This window comes from Xyrauchen texanus, chromosome 28 (assembly GCF_025860055.1).
Source record: "Xyrauchen texanus isolate HMW12.3.18 chromosome 28, RBS_HiC_50CHRs, whole genome shotgun sequence".
Lineage (NCBI taxonomy): Eukaryota > Metazoa > Chordata > Actinopteri > Cypriniformes > Catostomidae > Xyrauchen > Xyrauchen texanus.
This window is the reverse complement of record NC_068303.1, coordinates 12,281,679-12,290,340: the sequence shown is the minus strand read 5'-3', so window position 1 is coordinate 12,290,340 and position 8,662 is coordinate 12,281,679. Positions and strand designations below refer to the sequence as shown.

Genomic DNA, 8,662 nt, shown 5'->3' with positions numbered 1-8,662 from the left:
CTCACTTCCACTGTAAGCTCTCAGCAAGAATTTTTCACAAATGGAATCAGTTGTTAAAGCTTTGTGATTTGCACTGACCAGTGGAGTTTGAAATGATTGTTCAAGGATGCTTCAACTGTCTTCATGTGCCGATGTTCAAATGGTGTGCAAGGCCCAGGCCTGGATTAAGAATTCAGAGGCCCCTGGGCACAATGTCTTGTAGGGCCCCCCACCCCACCCACACAATCAAGCTTTTGAATTTTTGGATATTATTTTCTGGTAACACCTATAGCGAGCAACTAGCTAGCATATGCAAGCACATAGTGCCTCACCTTTACCAATCCAGTTATATGAATCAAATTCTTCCATAATTAACACACAAACACGTACACACACCCATTAATGTAGCTTTCCTGTCTGTCTCTCTCTTCCTCTCCTGTCCTCTACTCCTCGGCTCTACAGGGGCTGCCGCTCTTTGTCTCTCTCCCCCTCTCCTCTTCCTGTGATGAAAAGGATGCAAACAGTATAGGTCATCTTAACTCAAATTTTTTACTCTTCTTTATACTAAAAAAATTCTGCACTTATGTATTTAGCACTTTATTATTCATGACCCCTAATAGCACTTTGTTTGATGATTGAATGATAGTGAAATGGTAGTAGACACATTACAAGATGCTGTAAGTATTATGGTATAATATTGGTTGCTTACAATACAAATTACAATTGCTGGTGTATGACCTGTCCAACTATTGACAAATGTACTACATGTAAGTCGCTTTAAATGTCCTAAATGTAAATGTAAATCAAATGTAAAATAAAGCAGCTTGTTTTTGTTTTTTTTGATAATTTCATGTAAGTTGTTCTCTCTCTCTCTCTCTCTCTCTCACACACACACACACACACACACACACACACACACACACACACACAATACCTCCTCCTCTCCTCAGGGTCTGTCTGTCTGTCTCATGCTCTCCTCCTCTCCTCAGGGGCTGTCTGTCTATCTGTCTGTCTATCTGTCTGTCTATCTTAATAATACTAATTTAATAGATCAGATTCACGCACAATTATCCGTGAACTTGATAAATGTTGCAGATATGTTCTTCTAGGATAGCCTGTGCCTACTATCCACAAACAAATTGCTTTCAACTTATGTGTGCAAAATTCAGAATTCAACGAATGTGCAGCAATTTCTACAAATAGAGACATTTTTGTGAATAAAATGTTGTATTTTGTATTAGTGATCATAATTTGCGCATGCAACAAAGAGGATGTAGCAGGTGACGCGTGCATTTATTGACGTCTTTTCTGAGTCGATCTCATTTGAGTGTATTCGGCAATGCTTATAACGTGTAATTAAACACGTTGAGTTTATATTCTTTACATAGTATTATTAGTATGATTTTTACTGTCTGTTAATAACACTGTCCGTCCCTTTATGTTAAGGTTTGTATTAATTTCGATATGCCAGAGGGCAGAATAAGACAGGGAATTAAAGAATGCATTGTAGTTATGTTGACCTACTGTTTTCATAACACTGGATATTCTGCTAATTCGTACTTTTCTAAAACGTTGCATAATGACAATTAACTTATTTAGCAATTACACTAGTGCTAGTTTTGTTGCCAGTGTTGCTCAAATGCACGCGTACGTGTCACCACCAGCAGTAAGTACCTGCATGTGTTGGGAAAAGGGAGAAGAGCGAGTTCGGCAAAAGGCGGATTCGAACTCTGGCCGAACGCGTCAAAAGCCATCATGCACCTCACGCCTTACGCTACAATAGTTATTTTGTGTCGAGCGTCTTTTTGCTAAAAAGACAGGCACCGGGCCGGCACGTATAGTGCAAATATACGCTCCGTTTTCGGAAATGAAATAAAAAAATCTTCCCCTCGCTTGGGCCCCAAGTGCGCATGGGCCCCTGGGCCCATGCCCATAATGCCCATTGGGTAATCCGGGCCTGGCAAGGCCTATTTGTCAAGCAACTATCAAGCAACTATAACAATGGCAGCAACTTGCAGTGTGATTCTTTACGAGCTGCTCTTCATTTTCTGCGAAAAGATACTGAATTTATTAACATTTTGTTAGTATAAAGTCTAGCAGTCTGCTTTAACACCAAGTAACATCGTTTTGCATTTCATGAATTTAAAAGACATGTAGGCAGATGAAAATGACAAATAACAGCACATTGTGACAATAAGATGGCACATTGTGACAAAGAATGTGATTTTCCCATTTTTCTCTTCAATGCAATGCAAACCGGCAGGAGGTGTATTCTCCATTTAAATGAAATACGATGTCTCATCCACAACAAATGTAAATTGCAGATTAATTAAACCTAAATTGAATTAACCTTGATATCACGTAGTTCTACACAAAAAAAGGTGCTAGAAGGCTTAAGTAGTAGGGTTACTTACCTCCAAAGAAAACTTTATGACAAAAAGGTTCTATTTACAAAGATTTAAAGAAATAAATAACCCTTTTACACAAAAGGGTCCTTTAGGCGTACAACTGCTTAATGAGAGTGTGAGAGTGTGTATGTGTGTATGTATAGCCTTTGCATAAATTACATTATTGAAAGTTTTGTTTATAAATAGTTTTGAACACTACACTAAATGTCTGCATTTGCATTTCACACTGCAGAAAAATAAAACGTTTACAGTGTACTTCTACAGCTTTGGGTTTGATTAGAAAAGAATAAATGACAGATGATCAGATCCAATGTCCTTTCTCTTTTAGACGTCATGCTTATCTGAGTGAGTCTATATGGTATAGTAGTCTGTTCTTGACTCATAATTCAGCAAAATATGCAAAAAGTATATTTGTCATAGGCTAAACAGCAAACAACTTGAGCGCGTATCGTTGTTTTCCTACTTCTATCTACAGCACAATGTATGGCACATTTAAGCCGCAAGCTCGCAGATGCGCAACTCGCACGAGCGATCAAAACGTGCGAGCATCCTATTTCAAATTTTAACGGTCACGTTGAGCTGAAAGTCTGAGAGGGCCATATTAGGCTACCTTGATAGGTGAGAGAAATAAATTAATGTGTTGATTAATTTTATATTATTTTTGTATTTATTTTGACCTAACTCCTTGTCATTTGTGACTTAGGCTACATGTTTATTTCAGCAAGCAAAATAATAAATGTTGACAAAATTGTTTCGTCCATGCCTGCGAATTTCTCCACCAGGAGGTTAGTAATTTCACACTTGAATCACTGAAATCTCTGTTGTGGACATGTGTTTTATTATTTATTAATCTCACTTATGGCTATAATGTTAACTTACAATTAATGTTAAATGATTTAATGTTTATTATTTTTATATAAATAATATTACTACTAAATAACTTTTAGCTAATTATTAAAAACCTGTGGAGTTATTAAATTCTCATAACTATTGCATTGTGAATTGTGTTATTTATTGCTGGTGTTGTTGGTTCCAACTATGAAGTGAGCGATAGAACACTTTTGGGCTCTATATGGAACCTTTGTGTGTACATAAACTATTCATGAAACATGAGTTGTGCCAATTCTGAGCCACTAGTGTCACCAGATGGAAATGCACAAATTGTTGTTTGCAAACAGGTTTCCAAAACACTCCCAAAACTACTCCACACGCATGCCATTGATTTACCCAATGTTTTGTATTCAATGCCTCGGGCTGTTTGGGATGCTCAAACAAAAAGAGAAATGTTTTGATAGCACCATATATCCACAGTGTGTACACTTGTCTGAGAAATCAGCCTAGAAATGGTGAGATGTCTCTGATGTCAGAAATGTCTCTGCACATAAAGCTGGGATAAGTTTATAATATCTAAAAAAATTACACACATTTCTTTGCTCTACAGCATTACATTTTAAACCAGTTTTATTACATAAATGTGGATACACACATTTTTTATGAGAAAGGCGTTCATTGAACAACTCAGGGTATTATATTTCAGTGAGGCTTTCCATCAAATCATACTGCAGCATTCAACTAATTTTTCATTTTTCTGTTCTCCTCTGTTGCATTTGACAATTTTATTCCCAGTAGGCAAGTCACAAAATGCTCTAAAACTGTTTCGAGGGCTGTTTTGTATGCAAAGAAACCGCTGAGCTAAATGTCTATTAGACTATAGCCACAATTACAGGGTCTCTTGTCATGATCTGAATGATTCTCTAGTGCAGAGTTTCTCAGTCTAGGGGTCCTGAATTTTTTAAATAATGGATCTACAAAATTTTCAGATTGTAAAATAATAGATTAAAAAAGCAATATATTTGTATATATTACTTTCACATTTAAATTTCATGACCGTAGCTGGCTGTCAAACACATATTGAGCAACACATACCCCTTAAAATACACATAAGCTACACATACTAAGCTATGCATAAGTATTTTCTCAGGCACTTATTGAGTCTAAATTGATGTACAACTTTATTTTAGTAGTATACCCAAGTATCAATAGTCATAACATATTTTTCATGTGTTGTACTTACTATAGTTTACTTCCAGATTGTTTCTTCATCAATTAGCAATGTCAAATATAAATCAAGTCAGTCACTGAAACAACAACGCCATTTTGAGTAACAAGTAGCATGTATAATATGTATGTGCACGTGCAAATGAAATACAGATAATTCACAATTTTTGCACAGAAAATCAACATGATATAGCATAGTATTTATGTGTATTTCTCTTATAATAAACAAAGAAATAAATATGTCATAGTAAACTTATAAACTGTACATATATATATATATATATATGAATAAAAGAATTTATCGGAGTGCAAAAAAAATCACACTATTACATACTGTACAGGGTCTCTAATGACCAGGGTCGGGGAGTAACGAAATACATGTAATGGGATTACATATTTAAAATACAAGATACAAGTAACTGTATTCCAGTACAGTTACAATTTAAATCATTGGTAATTAGAATACAGTTACATTCAAAAAGTATTTTGATTACTGAAGAGATTACTTTGCATTTTATTGTCATTTGTTTCATTTAATATTTAGTCCTTTCAGATGGAAAACATTTATACATATCAATGTTGCGATCCAAAGTGCATTCGAACAGCGGTGAAACACTTTCTTATGATGTGTTTTATTCATACGAGCAGACAGAGAAGTACATGTTACCAGGCACGATCATATTTTTTATCAAGAAAATTCACGCTGGATCATAATTTATTTTTTCTAGTTACACCTTTGATATTAGGGCAAAAATCATATTCTTGATAATAATTTTTTTATTGTTTTCGTGTAAAAATATCAAAAAAATCCTTAAAACAAGAGAAATTTGATTGATCTAGTTTTAGAAACAACACTGCATGAGATATTTAGGTTTTTCAGAGAATGTATTTTTAACATGTTTGTCTTACTGTACTGACAGAGTTTTTATAGTCAAAACTATTGAAAAAATCTACCAGTACTGAAGAATTAATCTTGTATTTAGAATAAATTACTGACCTTGAGTAATCTAACAGAATATGTTACAAATTACATTTTACAGCCTGTATTCTGTAATCTGTAGTGGAATAGATTTAAAAATTAACCCTCCCAACCCTGTTGACGCACGCGGTAGATGGTGCTAAGAAGTGTAATCCAGCTTGAAATCATGATTGCCAAGGAGACTGCTGTCAAGATGTACACTGAAAAGAGAGTTATATTCTGGTCTGTTTTCATCTAAAACCAACTGGATCACTTAAGACATGGATTTAACCACTGGAGTCTTATGGATTAGTTTTATGCTGCATTTATGTGCTTTTTTAAAAAAGTTTTTAAAGCTTAAGATGGCAGTTTTTATAGTCAAAACAAGTGAAAAACTATACCAGTGCTGAAGATGTGTATAATTGTATAATTCAAACTTCTGTTAAAACTTGTGTATTATTTGAACTGTAAAGCTGTTTAACGTTTTAGAGTTTAAGGGTTTAAGGCGTTATGCTGTCATTGCAACAAAGTTGTAAAATTGGCTTTAGTTAGTAGGCTAAGCAATTTTTTATCAAACTAAAATCTTGCTAATACACATATTGTTTAAGTCTTGTGGCCATACTTTTGAAACAGTGAGTATTTTAACGTTCACAGATTGGCCCCATTCACTTCTATTGTAAGTGCCTCACTGTAACCAAGATTCTTGCTTTTTGATTTTTAAGAAAAGGAGGGACAAGTCGAAATTATTTTTTGTGGTAATCAATATTATGCCATAAAATATCCTGTCGATTGACCTTAACTGGGATTGAACCCTGAATATTCTTTAAAACAGGGGTCCATTGAGAAAAAGGTTGGGAAACATGCTCTAGTGCAGACCACATTACTGAGCTAATCTTGGCATGCAATTGCTTTATTGGATCATTGATAGACATTTATAAAATTAAAAAAAAATATAGGACTAATAAAAGAAAGAACAAAAATATGGGAATATGGGAATCTCAAAGGCTTTCACATCCAGCTCACAAGTTGCTGATGTAATTTTCTATCACTTGCTGGGACAGAGTGCGGACAGAGTGAGAGCGTAGGCTACAATTTACGCACACTCAAAAGAGCACACACGCCACACCAAAGCCAAGCGGCGCGCGGTGAGAAGACGAGATAGGTTGGTTTGGTGGTGATGAACACAATCCGAAGCTGAGCTATATTGTATATCTATTGCGTCACATCACCTCGAGCGCTGCGTGTGGACTGTCCTCGCTGCCGTAATTGCTGCGTTTTTCCTGCGCGTCTGTCCTTTCACCTCACAGAAAGCCCACCGCAGCTGTCAGCCGATTAGTGAGCACTTTTATCGCGTTTCACTTTTACTGTTGCCCGAAGCAGGAATCGTCAGACCTCCTTTTGGCTCTCTCCTTTACGGTAAGCCTCCTTTTATGAGTGCTTAATGAATATGTGCTACACGCTGGAATCAGAAATTGTTCAGACCGAACGCGTCCTTGCGCTAAAACCCATGCGCTGCGCAAAGGTGTCTCGAGATGCGTTTTTAAAAGTTGCCGTTATTTTTTACTTAATATGGCTGCGCAAGACGCTACGTTCAAAGACGACCATCTAGCGCTTGTTTAAATAGTAAGGCAATTGAAAAACAGCGTTCGGGGTGAACTGCCCTTTAGAAAGTTGTTCTGGATGAACGTGAAGAGGCGAAGCGGATGACTGAGCTGCTTCAGTAACCTGCAGTATTGCAATGCATTGATTCATTACAGAGGATGTAATGTACATGATAATGATATTTGGAGAGAATTCCAGACGTATTTTGCATAACCACGAACCCTAAACTTATTTTTCTTATTTTTCCATGCTTACTCAAATAGGCAGCATTATGCATCACATTGCCATGATTACCAATTGTACAAATGCCACATTGGTTTAAAACAAAGCAGAAAAAAAATGAATTGTTTAGACACTAGGTAAAGTTGAGGTCAAAAATGTGGCTTGCTATGACAAATGAATGGACAATAGTTGGCAAAAGCTCCATGTCTCAGCTGCATTTCTTATGCCTTTGATGCATCATAGTGTGTCGATATGTCGGGATGCGACCAGGGCGATTCATACAATTTGTATTCTATGTATTTTGACATATTTTTTATAGGTAGTGCTATTGTACCATGATATTGCTGCTTCACAGTTCAAATAAAAGGGAATTATTCGACTGTCCTCCCTATCGACAAATGTAAACCAACTTTCCATACTGTTCAGAATCAGTGCCTTTGCACTTATAATTTAAAAGCAAATAGATATATTATATGTTCATTTTATGTCTTAAATATATTCCTTATTCAACACAGCCCACATTTTCACACTCTCAAGGTCATCCCATAAAATAATAAAATAAATTAAAATGTTCTTATATAATGTGCCTGTCTAAATAAGATGGATGTGCTAAATCTGTGAGGCTCGTGTGGGCATGGGCACCATTGTGTCAACTCGCAGGGTTCAAAACGCCTCTTGATCTCTGGACAGGGCTCAGATTGCATAGTCATCAAAACCTCTTAGGCAGTTCTTGTTCAAATGCTTGTAAAACACAACACAGCATTGTTTTGCTGATCATAACACATTTTCTGCATGGATATTGCAATCAAGAGTTTAACACATAGTCTACAGTACACTCTACTGAGTGTAATCAAATCAGAATATTGTGTGTGTATGCTACAACCTCAGTATTGTTTTAATATAGCGCTGCTATTTCATGTGTGCTCTAAAGATCTATCTGCATTAAAGCAGTGTCGCATATAAATTACAAATGATTTTATGGGATCGATTCAACCTGTGCATTATAGTCACAGGGGACGAAGCATTCTATCTGGTCTCCTTTTGCAGCAGAAATAACCCAATACCTAACACCTAAATGGAAAACAGAGTGGACTATTGCTTTTTAGGGAGACAAGCTCTTTGGTTCCTTTTATAGCCTGCAGTGGCCAGTTCTTTTCAATAGAATATATCAGTGCTCCATGTACTGGAGGACCTTATTGTTCAGCCTGAAACTTCTTAAAGGTACCAACATATAATTATGGGTACATACGATATACACACACGGTCAATCCAGACACAAGGAAAAATACTCAATGATATTTGGCTAAATACTGATTTTGGCAAAATATCAGTGCTAAGATCAGGGACTGAAAAAAAAATGTTTTTAATTTTGGGTCGTTCTGAGCAAAAACTTTATTTTTTCGTTCCACAGCCTCCTTTCCAATTGGTTATCGGT

At 36.1% G+C, this 8,662-nt stretch overlaps 1 protein-coding gene across 1 annotated transcript in view; it reads left to right on the top strand.

The window, feature by feature from the left end:
* Positions 1 to 6,521: 6,521 nt before the first annotated feature.
* The window catches only part of LOC127622013 (visinin-like protein 1), a 48,765-nt gene continuing 46,624 nt past the window's right edge, over positions 6,522 to 8,662 (top strand). Inside the window, exon 1 of the mRNA XM_052095867.1 lies at positions 6,522 to 6,819. The gene's annotated coding sequence lies outside the window, so the exon portion shown is untranslated. The remainder of the gene's footprint in view (positions 6,820 to 8,662) is intronic.